This window comes from Bubalus bubalis, chromosome 18 (genome assembly GCF_019923935.1).
Source record: "Bubalus bubalis isolate 160015118507 breed Murrah chromosome 18, NDDB_SH_1, whole genome shotgun sequence".
In the NCBI taxonomy this organism is placed as follows: domain Eukaryota; kingdom Metazoa; phylum Chordata; class Mammalia; order Artiodactyla; family Bovidae; genus Bubalus; species Bubalus bubalis.
This window is the reverse complement of record NC_059174.1, coordinates 32,363,519-32,382,641: the sequence shown is the minus strand read 5'-3', so window position 1 is coordinate 32,382,641 and position 19,123 is coordinate 32,363,519. Positions and strand designations below refer to the sequence as shown.

Below are 19,123 nucleotides of genomic sequence, written 5' to 3'. Positions count from 1 at the left end.
ATCTGAAAAGGAATGGGGTGGAAAATGCTTATGGATGAATAGTAATTATATATTCCATGAGTATGTATTAACGTATGCAAATATAGTCCCATACAGATGTGACAGTTGGACCATAAAGAAGGCTGAGTGCCGAGGAAGTGATGTGTTTGAATTATGGTGCTAGAGAAGACTCTTTAGAGTCCCTTGGACAGCAAGGAGATCAAACCAGTCAATCCTAAAGGAAATCAACCCTGAATATTCATTGGAAGGACTGATGCTTAAGCCACAGCTCCAAGACATTGGCCACCTGATTCGAAGAACAGACACAGTGGGGAAAAACCCTGATGCTAGCAAAGTTTGAGGGCAGGAGGAGAAGGGGGCAGCAGAGAATGAGATGGTTGGATGGCATCACTGACTCAATGGGCATACGTTTGGGCATACTCCAGGAGAGAGTGAAGGACAGGGAAGACTGGTATGCTACAGTCCGTGGGGTTGCAAAGAATCAGACATGATTTAGCAACTGAACAACAACAAATACATGAACGTTATCCACCTACCACTGAGCTCTGTAAATAGCAAATATACAATGAAAGGTAAAGCGATTTAATCATACACAATTGAAAAAGCATAACCTATGTGTATTTGTATTTGCAGCTACTAATTATCAAGTGTCTATTCTAAGTGAGGTATTTATTCTCACTATTCTTTATGATAATCAAAAATCCCACAAAAGTTATTGATATTTCCATTTTATAATGAAGACACTGAGGCTCAAAGAGTTCTTGCCAAAGTCAAATTAGCTTGGAAGAGGCAAAGCCTGGATTTTAAGTCCTGTCCCCTCACATTTAATAACTTACTTCTTCCCTCATTTTTTTAAAAATCATAATCTGCAAACTTGTCTATCTTACAAAATACGCTTCATCATGTGGCTTTGGAACTTGGGTGATAACAGAAAAGAAAAACACCCAGTGCTGAGTATTGTTTTGGTTTATTCATCCCTTCTACAATGTCAGGAACATGTGACCCCTGTACAAGGAAGTAGCCCCCATCTACAGACACCCAGTCTCAGCTTCCTCTGCCCCTTCTCCTGAAGAGCAAGAACACACAGCAGCATCAGCAGCACAGCTTGGTGTTCCTAGACCAACAGGAAAGGATATGGCCTTTGCTTGAATTCTTTGCCCAATAAAAGCTTCAAAAAGCTGGTATTTTATTTATTCAATAATAATATATTTAATCATAGTTCGTGTTACTCAGTTCCCTACCAAAATATCTTAGATTCACTGTTGTGTCGTTAGACCAAAAAGTAAAAATGAGTGATCACTTTTCAGAGGAACAGGCATGATTTTCCCTGGCAAGTAGGTCTTGTCATGGATTCTTAAAGCTGGCGGGAATGGAGTGGATTTTTTTTTTAGCGATTTGATCTGTTGCTTCATTGCATTATACGTTTGGGTGTTTACCACTCAGCCTCAGTCTTTTCACCTGTAAAAGGGAGCTGTCACTCTCTCCGTGGGCAACCCTCCCCTACTCAGTGGCAGTTCTTTCCCTTTTACACCCATCACTGCTGTGGCATACTTACACACAGTAAGTGATTTGAGGATCCTGAAGCAGGCGTTGATGGAGTACGTGGGGTGGAGACTGTTTTAATCTAACTCACGTATACTTTCAGCGCTTACCCTCCCCCACAGCACTATATGTTGGTGGTGGTGGGGTGCTGTTGACAATGATCCAGGAATACACCTGGCCTGGCTGAGCCCACATTCTAGAAGAAGACCCACACATGGAGAGCTAGGAACTGGACATTTGATCTGGAGCAGAAACCTTAAGAGAGGGATGGCAGTTTGACTCAGGGGTCAGAGGGGAGGACGTGGCCCTGTGTGTACCAAGCCTTCCATACGGTCAGAGTGCTGCAAAGGAAATCTGCCTCTGCCGCTGAGTTTCCTCCTCAATTTTGATACCCTTGCCAAGTATGTTCTCCATCCCAGTTTACACCCTTGGCTTCGTGGATTTCTTTTTCCTGTTTCTCAATCTCTCTTAACTAGTAGATGGCGTGGAGAGTCTGATTCTAAGAGGCTCAGTAGTGTGGGTGGCCAAGCACGGCAATGGGAGGGGCTGGTAGAGGGCAGGGCAGTAGGTGAAGAGGGCCCATGATGGTACACAGGGCTTGGGGGACTAAAGGACGGTGCCCTGAGAGTAGGTAGGAGTGGGTGCTGCAGCGCCGGGTTGTATTTCCCTGTCACAGAAGGGAACACATGATTCCGGGTCTTGGAGAGTCATTAGATGTGGGGGGCAGGCAGGGAAATGAACGTTCCAACCCGGAACACCAGCACTGCAGAAAAAGAACATCTGTTGTACACTGCCCAGCTCTCTCAGACCCAGTAAACTCTTTTTTTTCCCCCATCAACTCTGAAAAAGTACAAAAACAACTTAGATTTTTTTCTGTTCATTTTTTTCTCTAAGAAACACAGTGTAATCATATATACCAACATTGTCCATAGAACCTAAATCCCCTCTTTCTCAAAAGTTTGCAGTAATCAGAATTCATAGACAACTTACCTGTTTATTTTTGCTTTCCTTCCAAAGCTCTTAATGATCAGTGCAGGCTTTGGGTGAGAGGAGTTTTATAAGAGATATTTTACAGGGAAGAACCCCTGGAGACAGAAATGGCAACCCACTCCTGTATTCTTGCCTGCAGAATCTCATGGACAGTGGAGCCTGGTGGGCTACAGTCCATGGGGTCACAAAGAGTCGGACACGACTGAGCGACTGACACTAAGTAGAGAATGCAAGGCAAAGTGGGAGTTCAATTCGTTTTTGTAGATTTGACAACTAAAGTTTTAAAAACACACTGGCCACGGATACAGACACGTCATGAACTGATTGGAGACAGCAGAAGAAAAACAGAGGGAATGCAGGCTCTGAAGTCAGTGCTGCTGGATTCTGATCCCACCGTGGGTGTTATGGGCTAGATGCCCAGGGCAAAAGTTTGATCTTTTTAGGGGTTGGGGTAAGATGAACCCTGATGGGTTCACGCTACCCAGAGTGGATATACGCATTTAAAGAGAATACATTGGTAAGGACTGCACCAAATGCCTGTTCCATCCCTGTTCATGGTGTTCTATTTATCCCTTTCTGAGTAACATACCATCCCCAAATTTAGTGTCTTATAACAATTGTCTATCCTTACCTTTTACAACTGAGTGAACTCAACTGGGCAGTTGTTGCTTGGGGTCTCAAGGTGTAAAGTCAGATGGCTGGAGTCACGTGAAGGTCCAGGTGGGTTGGATGTCTAAGACGGCATCTTCACTCACCACTTGACTCTTCAGCTTAGATGCTCACAGCAGCTGGGGATGGCTGGGCATTTCTTTTGCTATCTGTGCAGCTTCTCCACATGGCTAGCTGGAACTTCCTATCAGCATGGGGATCTAGAGCATTCAGACTCCAGACATGGCAGCTGACTCCTCCCAGAGCAACCTTTCTAAGAACACAAGACAGGTTACCAGGTTTTTAGGACTCAGTTTCTGAAATCATATATTAATAGTATCTCTTTTGCTATGTTTCATTGGCTCGGTTCAGTTCAGTCATGTTCAACTCTTTGCAACCCCATGGACTGCAGCACGCCAGGCCTCTCTGGCCATCACCAACTCCCAGAGCTTACTCAAACTCGTGTCCATTGAGTCAGTGATGCCATCCAACCATCTCATCCTCTGTCCAACCCCTTCTCCTCCTGCCTTCAATCTTTCCCAGCATCAGGGTCTTTTCAAATGAGTCAGTTCTTCCTATCAGGTGGCCAGAGTATTGGAGTTTCAGCTTCAGCATCATCCCTCCAATGAATATTCAGGACTGACTTCCTTTAGGATGGACTGGTTGGAACTACTTGCTGTCCAAGGGACTCTCAAGAATCTTCTCCAACACCACAGTTCAAAAGCATCAATTTTTTGGTGCTCAGCTTTCTTTATAGTCCAACTCTCACATCCATACATGACTACTGGAAAAACCATAGCTTTGATTAGATGGACTTTTGTTGGCAAAGTAATGTCTCTGCTTTTTAATATGCTGTCTAGGTTGGTCATAACTTTTCTTCCAAGGAGCAAGTGTCTTTTAATTTCATGGTTGCAGTCACCATCTGTAGTGATTTTGGAGACCAAAAAAATAAAGTCTGTCACTGTTTCCCCATCTATTTGCCATGAAGTGATGGGACCAGATGCCATGATCTTAGTTTTATGAATGTTGAGTTTTAAGCCAACTTTTTCACTCTTCTCTTTCACTTTCATCAAGAGACTCTTTAGTTCTTTGCTTCCTGCCCTAAGTGTGGTGTCATCTGCATATCTGAGGTTATTGATATTTCATTGGTTACCCCAGGGCAATTTAGAGTCACATGGGAGGGGATCACAGAAGGGTATGGTTCTCTGGGCATGTGATTCATCCAGGGAGGGCTGTTGGAGAGTGGCTATGACATGGTTGCGAGTTGAGTCCTTCCTCTGGGGTTATGAACTGGTACCTTCCCCTGTGGCTTTTTCTCCATGACTCCAGGTACATCTGGGAATGACCCCAGCCCTGCTCCATCATTGACATCCTGGAAATAGCACACATGGTAGGAGCCAAAGGAGATACAGGTTCTATCCCTGGGTTGGGAACATGCCCTGGAGGAGGGCATGGCAACCCACTCTAGTATTCTTGCCTGGACAAGCCCTTGAACAGAAGAACCTGGCGGGCTACAGTCCATGGGGTTGCAGAGTCTGACGGACTGAGCATGCATGCACAGGACAGTTCTACTGTTCTTGCTACAGTCACCAAATTAAGGTGCCGTGAACAGATTTCAGTAGATGTACAGTCCATCCTCAGCCCTGTGCAGATGGGTTTTCCCATGTTGCTGTTGTCCCTGTTGTTTTGGAGAAGGCATTGTATGTGAAGAGTTGATAGGTAGAGCCAAGATGAAACAAGGAAAAGTGGGTCTGGGAGAATGAAGGATAATAGAGTCAAAGTGGGCGTCCCTGATGGCTCAGATGGTAAAGAAACCACCTGCAATGCCGGAGACCCTGTATTCGATCCCTGGGTCGGGAAGATCCCCCAGAGAAGGGCATGGCAACCCACTCCAGTATTCTTGCCTGGAGAATCCCCATGGGAAGAGGAGCCTGGCGGTCTGCAGTTTATGGGGTTGCAAAACAGTCAGACACAACACAAAGTCAAAGTAAGACGCTGTTTAAGCCCTTAGTGCAGCCCGGGTTGATCCTCGAAAGTAGATGTTCTAGAGAGGAAGGACATTCAAGAACTCCTTTCTGCTGTCGTGTTTGGGAAGTTATGCCAGCGGCACCTTCCTTGGTTCAGTGCCTTGATTTTTTGAAGACGGCAGCTGTTCAGACACTCCATATTCCTCTCTTCATTCATTCAGCAAATATACATTGAACAGCTGCTCTGGGCTAGGAAAAGTGGTAGACACTTCGGGAGATATGAAGATGAATCAGACCAGCATCCAGGCAGAACACAGCCCCCACACACAGCAACTCCAGAATGTGATGTGGCGCAGGAGGGGGAACAGAGGAATGTAGTCCTGATAAAGAATTGCAGCTCTGTCAGCCCAGTGCTCTGCTCTGCCAGCGTGGGGATGACATCTCCTATCACGACTGCCACCGCTGTCGCTCTCTGCCCTTGAGTCTGTCACTCCACCAGGATTCGACAGCACCAGGATGGTGCTTCTCTCTTTAGAAGGGAGGAAACTGGCTTTGGAGGCCAGTAAAATGTGGATTCTATCAGCAACTGACTCTACGATTTCCTATCTCCCCCACAGGTCTGTCGTTAGTGCTAGAGCAAATACGTGTAAAGTATGTAGCATAGTGCACGACGTTGGATACATGACTGCTTTTATCTTTGTTATCAAAGAACCGAATGCATAACATTCATCAAACCATCCTGTGGGACCTCATGACAAGTTTTTCCCACTTTGCACACCATTGTGATCATTTATTTACATCTCTCACTGTATACATGGACCCTTATTGTCAAAGAGAAAAGTGTGTCCTGTGCAACTGTGTACCCCCAGCGTTTAGGAGAGTATCATTCTGTTGATTCATGTCACCTCCAGGTTACTAATGATCCTTTCACTTTTTGCAGAAATCGCTGCGTATTCGGCTCAGAGGTCTCCTGACGATCCTTCCGGTTGCCATTTGTTGAATGACCAATCAGATGGGTGGAGTTTTGTGTTACAGAAACTGGCAGCAAGTATCCAATGGGTGAAGAAGGTAAGATGGACCAGCGTTACTGAGTGTATCATTACTTTATTTGCGGGGACAGAAATGATGGTTTCCAGGCCCATCCCACAAATGTGCCTGCCCTCACAGATCCCAAGTAGAATTTGACAGAGCAGTTATCCTGGGCTTTGAGGAATGTGATTATTCCTGTTATTATTGGGTTATCTTTAGGGGGCACCTATTTATGTGCCTGTACAAAGATGATGATAGTTTTTTGTTTTGGGTGTTTTTCTTTTTGGACCATAGAAGGTTCATAGGACATAGAAGGAACTAAAGGGGTTATATAATTCCATAGCAAAAACTTGGCTGGAGAGACTAACATGACTACCATGTTGTTTTTTATCCCCTTTTCTTCTTTTGAAAAGAATTCTTTAAATATGTACAATGTGGCTTACATCCCGCAAGGAAAAGAGATTGCTAGGAGGCTGAATCTTTTAGCTCTCAAAAGACAGAGCACTAGATCCTAAGCTGGGAGACTGACTTCAGCTCCAAACCTGGCTCTATCGTTCACTGTCTGTATGCCCCTGGGTTAACAAACTCTTCTCTGGGCCACGAAGGTGGTTGAGTCCAGAGTAACTAATGGTCCATAAGTTTTAGGATTCTATGAATACATTTACCTCCTTTATCGGGTCACTAGTAACTGAAGCTATTTTTATAGGATGCTGAAATATTCAGATGAAACTTTAAGAATTAATTCTAGCAGCATGACCTGCCACACGGTACCATCTTAGAACTCACCCTTGCGTGTGTCAGTGGCTCATCTCGCCGTGAGTGTCCACCAAGTGACCTAGATGCAGAGGCCAAATGCAAGTCATGACCTTTCCCCGTAAGCCTTTATCTTGCCCTGTGTGCCACATTTCAGAGCCAGCATCAAAACTCACTGAATCTGAAACATGATGCATCCTATATACCTCCTAGCCTCTTATCTCCAGGAGTAATTGATTCCGATTGGTTTGCTCTCTGATTATCTCTGAAACACTTTATTCTCTCTACCCACACTGCCACCATCACATGCAAGCCAGAATCCCTTTCTCCAAGATTTTGCTGCAGTTACCACCTCACAGATCTTTATGCCTCCAGGGTTACTTTTCCCTCTGTCAACTCCAGCATGATCCATCTTTCATACATATCCTGAACGGTGTCCCTAAGTCCAGATAGTATGTTACTTTGCTACTAATCCTTTGCCTTTGAGGCATCTGAATTCCTTCTCAAGCTTTCAGGACCCTCTAGTAATGGGCCCACTGTTGTGCTGTTTAGACCCCCACTCAGCTGTTGTCTCTGCACACCTAGCCTTCACTGTACTCATCCACTCTAGGTCTACTGTAAGGCACAACCTTTATTTCACAGAGCCCAGTGATCTCCCTTTCCTCACAAGCTACCTTTTACTCATTTTATACCTTCACTTGGACCTCACTGCCTCTAAGGATTTCTTTCTGATTGCTGAAGACTGAGCTATGGGTGTCTCCTGGGCTTTAGTCATCAAGATTATACCATTTCCTGTGATTCCCACTGTTTAGGAGTCTGTCTTCCTAGCTAGACCTGGAGGTTCTTGAGGATTGGCTTTATTTTGGGACCACTGGGCTCCTGGTTGTAAGCACTATTCTGGCCCCAAGTAGGTTCTCAATAAATATTTACTAAACATATGAATAGAGACCTTAAGATAAGAAAGGGGGCCTGATGTTACCACAGAGAGAAACGTCACAGCACTGGCAGCTAACAGGTATTGAGTGCTTATGCTATGTCAGGAACATAAGGTCTTTAAAGGTATCACTTCCCTTAATCTTTGCAAAAACCTACTGTGATAGGCACTATTAATAGGCAAAGATTTTATAAATGAGAAAACTGAATTTTAGAAAAGATAAGTTGCCTGTAGTCATATTGCCGTACGTTTTTTATCTTTGAAAGTTTGACTTTAGCCAGAGCTTTTATCTTTGAGCACTCCTCTCTTTTGTTTTCCCCATGAGTGAATCTGGTCCATTATGGACAAAAGACATGTCCTTTATGGTAGGCTGAAGACTTTTTTTGCAGCCCACACAAGCTATTTTTACTTAGATGGTCAGCCCATTTACATGACTGGGACATGTAAATATGTGGTGATTTTCCAGATGTTTTTCACTCATGTTTTAATGTGGGTTTTTTTGAGGGACAAAATTTCAATTTGGGGAACCCTCCCCCATCTCCTTCTCTCATGTTCTGGTCGACATTTGTCATGGGAATAAACCACTGAATGAAAACACTCTTAGTGGAAGCAGGGCCATACTTCCCTGCAAATGTACCAATATAATTCGGAAATTATGTGGCTGGCTCCTCTCACATTAGCATATTTTGCTCTGAAGCCTGGCTCAGCAGAAGAAACACATCCCTCCTGTGGAAATGCCTGTGAATGATGATCATCTCATTTCTGCCACGCCAAATAGGTCTCTTCATTTCAGCAGCCCTTCGAATTTTTCAATAGGACATGCAACTGACATTTCCTATTTTTCTCGATAATATTGACAATTAGAATGAGGTATCAGTGAAACAGAGTCAGAAGTTAAATAGAAAGTACTTCAATTTAATTTCTCATCTAGGAAATTATTTAGGTTTTTTCCTTCCACTTTGAAATTAAGAACAGCCTGTTTCGAAGAGTTCTGCATCGCTTTTATTCCAAGGGGAGGAAGGTAAACTATTCTGATGTTTGCAGCACCCTTAAAAAAACACAGCACGGTACAGATGGAACAGTCCTTAACAGTCCTTTGATCTTTCAGAACAATCTTCTTGTTTTAGACAGAGGATTTTTTTTTTTTTTTTGCCTAGAGAGAGGAAAGGGTTTATTCATGATCACACTATAAGGTTTTGGAAGAACAAAATGAAACTAACAACAACTTTGGCTCAAGACCCAGAATCTTGATCCTCAATCCGTTCATGATGCCAGCATTTCTTAAACAGGTGCCTATGATGTACTGGGACGCAGGCAGGGATAAAGTAGCTTTCACTTTCTTCCAGGAGCTTACAGTCAAGGAGCTCTGTATAAAGTACCCAGAATCCTAATAGGAAGAGAAAAGAGGGATTTGGGGGTTGCGTAGAGAGAGAGAAACACGTTTTACAAATGGTGGTGAAGTGGTTTGGACTTACAGGAGCAGCTCTCCAGCTGACTTCTAGGGAAATCCACTTGAACTTCTGTTCTTGAGACATCTGACTGACTCGGGCATCTTCCCAGAGCAGGGGAGGGGTGACCTAAGCAGCTACAGGACAGAGCTTCCCGGCCACGCTACCTCACTGAGCTTTTAGTAGGGCAGTGGGGCACAGATCGAAAGTCTTAAAGTGAAAAATATTTGCTCTTAGACTCATGAAAAGTGTACACACACTGAGACCCTCCCGACTGATTACTCAGCAGGGGCTGCTCCTCACAGGTCACTGATTCTCTTTCATTTGCATAAAAATCAATCCTGAAAAGCTGCCTGGGGCGGGGGCAACTCACCTGTGCTGGAGCATCCTCCAGGCTCTGCGCTGTCCCTGACAGTTTGAAATGTTGGCAGCCTGCCTCCTAACCCCCTCTGCCTGCTGGGTCTGTCTGTGAAGGCACTTCCTATTTTGGGATATAGGCCACTGTGGAGAAAGAGGCCAAGTTTCTGTCTGTAGCCGGTGCCGTGAGAATCATAAACAGACAGTCAGTTCACTTGCTGACTCCTTTGCGGATCTTCAGTGTGTACCGTGTGACTGTCACCTACGTGATCGACCAAGAGCAAGGAAGCTCCCGTGTGCCAGGCGGCGGAAATGTCCTGCCTTTGCCAGAATCGGTACTGAAAGGTCAAACTTCCACCGAAGTTGTGGTTCTCTGATCTTGCTTTATTTTAGGACTGATGAACACAATGCAGAGACCCTCCTGATTTAATGAGACGCCCATATGCAAACACTGGGATACGTGATTTACGTTCATTGTCTTGTGTGACATCACCAATGCTTTGGTATGTGCCATCATGCTGCTTCTTGTATGATGAGGATGCTGAGGTTCGGAGAGGTTAATGAACTTGTCGAGGGCCATACAGTGAACTCTGTGTAGAGTAGGGGCCTCCACGCCCAGTGCAGTACCGTAGTGCCCCCAGTGTGTCTTCTGATTCTTTGGTATCGTGCTTTCTGATCTTAACCAGGTTGGAGGGTGGGGTTATATTACAGTTCTTTTGGTGGTCATGTCCTAAATCTCCATGTGGGCCAAGTGCTTCTGGCTAATACAGCGGTGTGCTGCTGAATGTGTGTACTGAGTGAGAGATAACCCATGGGGAGACAAAAAAAGAATCCCAAATGTGTTCATTCATAAATCATCCCTTGGAAAGCATTCCTGTTTTAGGCCATGGACTAGGTGCAGCTACAATGAATGAACCCGATGCATATGTATCTACACAACAGTTGTATCAAAGCCATGTCTTTAAAGAGCACCCCTTCTGATGGAGACAGGCCAGCAGACAATAACCAAGGTGTAGAGTTTTTTGGAGGTAGCTCCATGGGTTTGTAGGAGCACAGAGGGATGGAATCTGATAGAGGAAATCAGCAAAGGCTTCAGGGAAGAGGTGACTTGTGGGTTGAGATATGAAGCATAAGTCAGAATTTACCAGGAGACAATCATGAAGGATTTTTTAAACAAAGAGAACAGCGCAGAGGTTCTTGAGCCAAAATTTTCCTGACTAGGTGGTTTGTTTATATATATAGTGAAAGTGGAAGTTGCTCAGTCGTGTCCAACTCTTTGCAACCCCATGAGCTATACAGTCCATGGAATTCCAGGCCAAAATACTGGAGTGGGTAGCTTATCCCTTCTCCAGCAGATGTCCTGACCCAGGAATCAAACCTGGGGGTTTCCTGCATTGCAGGTGGATTCTTTACCAACTGAGCAACTGAGCTACCAGGGAAGCCCAACTGTATATATATATATATATACATGCCAATATATATACACTCAAAGATACATATATATATATATATAAATATAATAGACAAGACAATTACAAAGTCTACAGAAAATTAAGTATCCTTCAACCCTATCTTCTAGTCCCTCCCTCCGTTTGTGGAGGCAACTTCTAGTTTCGGTTTTCTGTGTGACCACTCGGAGTTTCCAAGCAGTCTTGAAGCTGCAGCCACCACACCCATGTGCTTGCTTCCTGCGCATCTGGACTCACTGGCGGCACCCAGCTGTAAGCACTAGTATGTGCACTTTGTATTTTAATAATAAAGAGAACCTTAAATAGTCCCCCTTGTTTTTGTTGCTTGTTCTCTGATTTTAAACTTTCTCGAAGTTTTAAAACATTTCAAACCTACAGAAAAACTGCAAAAATATTGATAGTACAATTAATTCCTATAAACTTTTCATCTAGAGTCATTGATTTTTTTAAAGAAATCATATTACTCATGTTCCATGCAACAACTGTATGAATTTAATGCCTGACCGAGATACAGCTTGGACATCAGTTACCCAGACACTTCGGTGAGCTTCCTATCTGCCCCCAGCACTTATTTAGTAAGATGACCAAGATGTACTTGAAACCAAGAACACATTCCTGTCTGTGTCATTTTCCCTGAGATTCCAGAAACAGCAAATGCACCCTCAGGATGGATACAGCAGGAAGGGCCCTTCTTTTGGCCATGGACTGCCCCTCTGATGCTCATCTTTGGGAAAGGATCAGTTCCCATCTCACTGAGCGCTGGCGTCTCAGCCAGGTGATCGCCTCTCTGCACGCTTGCCTTCAGGACCCAGGGGTCCAGGGTGGGAGCAGACAGTCCCGTTGAAATCTAATCACTTCATTTCCGACAGCCAGTCATTTAGATAGTGTGACTTTTCTTTTTTGCTTGTTGGAGTCAACACGGCGTCTCAAAGGCTGGTGTAGGATTCCCTCCTTTTAAAGATCAAAGTGCTTGAGCTGCTCAGGTTTATCTGTGCATTTCCTCTGTGCATTTCATGGCAAGAAATAGTTTGTACTCCATGTGAGAGGGACTTTGAATACTGTGACAGACGGTAAGTAATCCAAGAAGACAGAGTGATATATGGTTTTGCAGTCAAGTGCTCTGGGCCCAGGGGGATTGTTTTCAGGGATTCATTCATTCACTCATCAAATAGTTCTTGAAAGACACCGTGACATTCTTTCATGCTTTGTGCCAAGACCTAGGCATGCTCTGTGCAGGCTGGGTGCTCATTGTCTATAGGGTGATAGATGAATCTGGCCTGAAGAAAACAGGTGGACCTGAGAGGGGTTGGGTGAAATCTCCAGGGAATGACTTCCTGGCCATTCAGTAACTGATTCACTCATACATCAGACACATTTACTGACTGCTTGTTGTTGCTCAGTTGCTCAGTCATGTCTGACTCTTTTGTGACCCCATGGACTATAGCCCGCCAGGCTCCTCTGTCCATGGGATTTTCCAGGCAAGAATACTGGAGTGGGTAGCCATTTCCTCCTTCAGGAGATCTTCCTGACCCAGGGATTGAACCTGCGTCTCCTGCATTGGCGGGTGGATTCTTTACCACTGAGCCATCTGGGAAGCCCTGTGCTAAATCCATATATGCATCTGTGTCTCACTGCACTTCCTGTTCTCATGGAATCATGTGCCAGTGATGGGGCTCCCCGACCCCCTTCTAAGTCTACCTGTTTCCTTCAGTTGGGTCCATTAGGAAGGTTCAGCTGCTCCCAGAATGTTTCAGGACAAAAATCAGGCCACTGCCTGACATCCCTCCCAGCTCCACATGCTTTCTAAGCCAGAGACTCATTGTTTCCTCTGGAGGCTACTAACCCAAATTACCCTGCGCCCTGTGGGGGACTCAGAGCTCAAGGCAGTTTGAGAGAGTGGAGAAGGAAGGGTAACAGGACAAAATCTGCCACCAACTAATTGTGTCTGCTGAGGATCTAGAAGGCTGCAACTGGACACCTGGCAGACACCTCTGTGTGGAAGCTTCAGAAAAACCGTGGAGGGGCCAGTGAGTTCGTCTTCTCAGGAGGCTCTGAATTTTAGTCTCTAAGCACCATTGGAAATGATGTTAGGTTGTCATAGCAACCATTTTTGTTGAAAGAAAACAGATGTTTAAAAGTTTGGCCACACACTTGCAAGGACTGGTGAGAAGGAACCTCTCTAAAGGAATGTCTAGCAAGTTTCCTTAAGGATCACATTTCTGTCCATAACTGATGCTATTTTGGACCTCTCGACACTCCCAATCTCTCTTCAGAATTTCCGCTTGAGAAATGGACTCAGGAGAATTGTTATTCATTGCCCCTAAACCATTTACATCATGCTTTGGGCAAAGAAAAGGCCTTGGATGCTTGCATGGCCGCACTCCTGTCCAGGGCTTATGCTGGACCCCACAGTGGCAGGGAGCAGCCTGTGCTCACACAGGAAGGGCCAGGGTAATTGTGACTGGGTTCATGGGAGCACATTCAGCTCCCTGATCTCTTCCCCAGTCCTTTTCTGCTGAGCTTCAGAAGGATGGGTTTTTCTAAAGTCTAAATTGTATTGAGCTCCTTTCAGTGAAAAGCCCCAAGCGTCAGAAGTTTGTGGCCCTTAGCAGGATAAACTTCAGGGTCCTCTGCCTGGCTTCTAAGGCAGGATCCAGCCCCCACCCCCTCCCATCTCCTGAAACCTCATTCCCTCCTCCCAGTTAACTCTCCATCCGTACCATGTTACTGTGAGTCCCGCATATCGTGATGCTTAACCCTCCATGCTCTTGGGCTGGTTCTCCTTCTCAGGCTCCATTTGTCTGAAGAGGTTAAGAAGGACCCTATCTTCCAGCTGGGGTTCTGGACGGGAGTCCTTGGTTCCTTAGGGATCTTGATATGTCTTCATGGGCCTGGGGCATCTTTGCCTTTATGAACTTTTTTTTTCTATTAAAAGAAAAAATTAAATACTGTATTTATGACTGCTTCAGTATGAAGATGAGTATAATCTTTACCCTCAAAGATCAGTTTTTCTTCTGACTTGAAAATAAACTGAAACATTCCTGTGAGCCCCTAGAAATATTGTGGACTCCAGGCACTCTGTCTAATGGAGGAGCCTTGGGGGCTTGGCCCTTTCTCTTCCCTCAGTCTCTGTCTCTTCACACGCCTGATTCTTCATTGTTTAGGGTCTTTCCTGACATTACCACCTATAAAGCCACACCCACTGCTTTTTATTCATTATTTCATCCTGCTGTCTTATCCCTCACAGGAGTCATCATAATGTGTGAATATCATGTCTAGTTCCCTTCATGGTTTACTTGTTTATTGTCTGATTCCCCCGTGAGTCTAAGCCCACTGAGGTTCAGAGATGTGGCCTGCCTTGCCCACCCCTATATCCTCAACTTCAGGAGCAGTGTGGTCCAGGCTAATTGTAGCTCAGTAAATAGTTCCTGACTGAATGACTTCAGCCAATACCTAATTCTTGAACGTTTCTCTTATGGGTCGGCAGGAAGATGATGGTGTGTTGCCGGCCTTAGAAAATCGTGTGGGGCCGAGGGCTGGAATGTGGGCCTCTCCATATCGCTGGCTTGTTCAGAATCTTCAAGCCTCTCTCCTCTATTCCTCATATTCTCTCTTTCCCCCACTGGGCTCCTCCTGAGCCATCATTCAGATTTGAGTGACACCGGTTCCCAGAGCACTCCACTCTGAGGAGGCCAACAGCTGCATAATGGCTTTCCCGCATGTGCATCTGTGCATTAACACAGGCCTTTCGGGCCTGCACTGGCTTGCCTGACCCTTCTCCCGCCAGGAAAGAATGTGCATCTGTAATACTCTGGAAAATTGGGGCTGACATGTAGCTTGGTACCCAAAGTGGTTTCACTCAAGCAAACATAGAATAATAGCCAAGCACTTAAATGCTTGAGCGGATATCAATTGGAAGAACGTTCCAATAATCCGTGTTTATGAAGCCCGTAGTATGAATTTTTGAAATAGCACTTAAACCCCACTTTATTCTTGACAAATGATGTTTGTAGCTGTTGAGATATTTTTATTTCAATTATGTGCCTGTGTTGTAGGGAGAAGGTTTCTGACAATAGCAAAGACATAAGCCATTTTTATTGTGCCTCTATCACTATTCCCATTGCTAAACTCGACTGGACAGTTCATTAAGATGAAAAATTAACAGCACATGCTTTGGGGAGAATAATCATGGAACATGACAGCTTGTGGAGGCATTGGCATTCAGAGAAGCAGACAGATGACAAACGTGCTGGTCTTCTGAAGAAGCGGCGATTGGTCAGTCGGTCGGGAGCCAGGCATTTACCGAGCACCTATGTGTGTGTTCATCCCTGAGCTGAGGTGCTGGGGGAAAGAGAGTGCAGGCAACACGGCCTTTGCACTCCAAGAACATACCATCAATTTGGGTAGGCTGGGCAGATTTCCGCTGTCAACCTGGAAGCGCCAGAGGGGTGTACATCAAATGCCTAACGCTTTGGTGCTGACTGTAAGTTGAGGAGTAATTCATTGTGGACGTTGGTGAAGATTTTTTACACCTTGAGGAAGAACAGGATGTTAAATAGGAAACTTTATTCTAAATATAATAGCTGCTAGTGGCTATAATTTTGTTTTTGGGAATTGATGAAATGTTCTAGAAATAGATATGTGTAGATTGATGTACAACTTGGAAGATTTACTAAAAACACTGAACTATATATTCTTTACAAGGGTAGACTTTATGTGAATTATATCTCAGGAAATCTCTTATTTTTTAAGTGTTAAATTTCAGTAAATCTTGTATACGTTCAGAGAGAGTTGGGCATAGTTCCGACAGAAAGAAGGGGTGAGACAGACTAGCTTGGATAGGAAGGAAGCACATACCCATTTTTCAGATGAGCAAATGAAGAGTCAGATCAGTTTGTCCTTTGCCCATGAAGCCACAGTAAATATTCAGGCCACGACTTCACTTCTAGCCCTTCTTGGCTCCAGTGTTTAGATGCTTCCTACACCACACTGCCGGTGCCCAGAAAAAAATCAGCTCCTGGAATGTAACAATAACACAAATAACACAGTAACAGTGACTTCCCTCTGCAGAGCACCCTCGCCTCTCTTTTCTCTCGTCTGTTCTTAAGGCATCCCTATGAGAGTGATGGGTACGGGTGTGCCTGCATCTGTGGAGGTGGGGTGTGGCTAAGGAGAAGGAGATCACATCTGCTTTCCAGTCTGCATAAAGAACACTGGATTCTCTTCTCTAGGCATTCAGGGTGCTTCCACCTCCACTTAGGGCTCTGTCTCTCCCTGGACCTGGATATGCATCCCGTTCCTCCAGTGCAAGGAGAATTTCTAAGTGAAACCATAGAGATGTGGGATCCACAGATATTTAGAAACAAGCCCTGGAATTGGGTGTCGTGTGAGTGTAACGTAGAAGTCAGTGCTGTTCTTTGGAAAGAGCGGATGCACGTTTCTATTGTAAAGCACATGTCTAGATTAAAGTCACTTACATCATTATCTCCCCTGCAGTTCATAAGAGAGCTTTTGATGTCATTCTCAGCTTACTAGTGTAAATAATGGCTCTCATTCTCATCCTGTTGGACAGGATGGAAACCTGACTCGGGATTTGTAAATCCTGCTGCACTGCATTTACTTTCACGGGGACATTTTCTCCCCCAGCAGACACTGGAATAAACAGCATCCTGGGAAACAGCTGGTGGGGGAATCATGAGGCATTAACCTAAGGAGTGAGATCAAAACAAAAGCTCTGTTTGCGATCTCCCGCCAGAGCTCACATCCCGGCAGTCCCCACTGTTCAGCTGCGTTCAGGATGCGTAAATAAAATAAGATCTTAGCAGAGTAAAAAGGAGCTGAGCTTTAGGAAACGGGTGTCTTTGTCAAGCAGCAGAATCCTCTTTCCCAATGTCATTACAGTTTTCTTAGCTTTTAAAGAAGTTAAAAGAATTTTTTAAAAATAAAAGATTAATACTTCCTGAAATAGACCCCTGTCTGTTTCAGAGGGTTTGCTTTTTTCCTCTCATCCAAGGGTCTGGACTGGTGGCCTGACTCAGGGCTGGGAATGCTCAGGTTCTCATCTTGTTTCATGCTGGAAAGTGACTGCTCTGGGTGCCTCTTTACTAATTTGTCAAATGTGGTCAACAGTGGGGTGATTATTGTAATTGCCCGATGATCAGCATCTACTCTGTAGGGATTTTGTGACAGTGGATGGAGGTATTACCTCTAAAGCACTTAGAACAATGCCTGTGACATGAAGAGGGCTTCCTCAACAGGACTCAGGGTGGAGGTGATGGTAGTGTCTGAGTCTATACAGTTCCAAATATCCAGGTATTTCCAGATTTGGGTCCATGTAGACAGAAATCTGCAGTGGTTGATGGAATCCAGATCATAATCAGGTCTGTATAGCACGTGCACGCAGGCTTGCCCTGGAGGGCTGGCGCGCTCTCCAACTGGCCTGAGTGTTAGCCTATGAAGGTAGCAAAATTAGTTCCCATGGATGGGGTGCTCTTCTTTGCAGAAGGGTAGTGCCAATTAAAGTGTCCCAGAAGATACAGGACAGCAGTGCCTGGGTCAGGGCGGGGGTGGGGGGTGGGAGTGGGGGTGGTGTCACTAAAGGGACCTGGGTTGGAATTTCGCGTATTCCCCTGTGACTTTGAACAGATCAGTGACTCTCTCCTGTGCTCATGATTCTTTGTTTCTGTTTTTAATGGAAACAAAACAGACTGTCTTCCAGGGATGAAGAAGGACTTGCACGATTAAATTGTGAGACTGTGCGTTCTTCCTCCTTCCCCAGCAAGATGCAGCTCAGTAAGAGGAGCAGCGGTGATGGCCTCCCCCTCCCCCCACCCACGCATCATCTCAGCTCCCTTGTGAACTGACTACCGCGACTTCTGCCAAGAGCTTTAACTCCACAAAGCACCCACTTTCTCATCTGTTAAAAGGGTGTATAGATTCCTATTGCTGCTATAACAAACTGCCACAAACCTAGTGGCTTAAAACAACCCAACTTTATTGTCTTACAATTTTAGAGATCAGCAGCCCAGCATGGGTCCTGAGGGCTAGAATCGAATTGTTGATAGGACTGCGTTCCTTCTGGAGATCCGAGGGGAGAATCTCGTTTCTTGTCTTTATCAGATCTGGGGAGGCCTCTTGCATACTTTGGCTCATGGGTTCTTCTTCTGTCTTCAGAGTTCATCACCTCATCCTTTGCTCCTCTAACCCATTCTCTTTCTGTCTCTGTCCTTCCTGCCTCTCTTTTATAAGGACTCTTTTGATTACATTGAGTCCACGTGAATAATCCAGGATGCTATGCCCATCTCAAGACCTTTACTTTAACCACTTCTGCAGAGTCCTCTTTTCTATACAACTCAATGCATTCATAGGTTCTGAGAATTAGCACGTGGACATTTTTGTGAAACCGGAGCATTGTTTGTACTCAGAGGGCAACTGCAAGGATCGAATGAGATAATGCATGTAAAACACTGAGCACGATTCCCAGCTCATAGGAGTAACTCACTAAGTGTGTCTTCTCCTGCTCAGAGTCACTGATGATGACATTTGCTTGCATACCTCCCAGAGACAGCTAGGGACGGCCACAGTTGTAACTGCCCTGCTCTGCATGCTGGCAGGGACAGTGGCCTTGTTTGGCAGTGACTGGAGGCTTCCACTCATCTCAGCCCTGGAAGGAAGCCAGTCTGCAGAGACAGTTCTATCTGAACAATGCTCCCTCCAACTGTGTTAGCCTGGCCAAGTTTCACCTCTTTCTAAGTGTCCCCTTTCTTATTTGCACACTGAGGTTAGGAGGAGGGGCTTGGCTCAGGAGCTCTGGGGTTCAGCGGCTCTTCTGCTGAAAATCTATAGACTATAAGAAATGGTCACACGTGAACCCGCAAAGGTGCAGGTTGATGTTAAGGGATGTTCCCTGGCTTCTCAGAGAAAACGGTGCATTGCAAAACAACAGCAATAAAAACAGCTCTCGTCTTCTCCTGCCTTTCATGAGCC

At 45.1% G+C, this 19,123-nt stretch overlaps 1 protein-coding gene and 1 long non-coding RNA gene across 3 annotated transcripts in view; one reads left to right on the top strand and one right to left on the bottom strand.

Annotated features, from left to right (window-relative positions):
• CDH11 (cadherin 11) overlaps positions 1 to 19,123 on the top strand; it is a 156,666-nt gene that overhangs the window by 60,509 nt on the left and 77,034 nt on the right. The window contains exon 2 of the mRNA XM_025268780.3: positions 6,088 to 6,215. The gene's annotated coding sequence lies outside the window, so the exon portion shown is untranslated. The remainder of the gene's footprint in view (positions 1 to 6,087; positions 6,216 to 19,123) is intronic.
• LOC112580247 overlaps positions 8,999 to 19,123 on the bottom strand; it is a 43,123-nt gene continuing 32,998 nt past the window's right edge. Inside the window, exons 2-5 of one of the 2 annotated variants that reach the window (XR_003104554.3) lie at positions 15,995 to 16,154; positions 15,530 to 15,669; positions 13,858 to 14,062; positions 8,999 to 9,250 (exon numbers count right to left, since the gene is read on the bottom strand). This is a non-coding gene — a long non-coding RNA (uncharacterized LOC112580247). The remainder of the gene's footprint in view (positions 9,251 to 13,857; positions 14,063 to 15,529; positions 15,670 to 15,994; positions 16,155 to 19,123) is intronic. The other variant, XR_006546279.2, reaches the window with a different exon arrangement.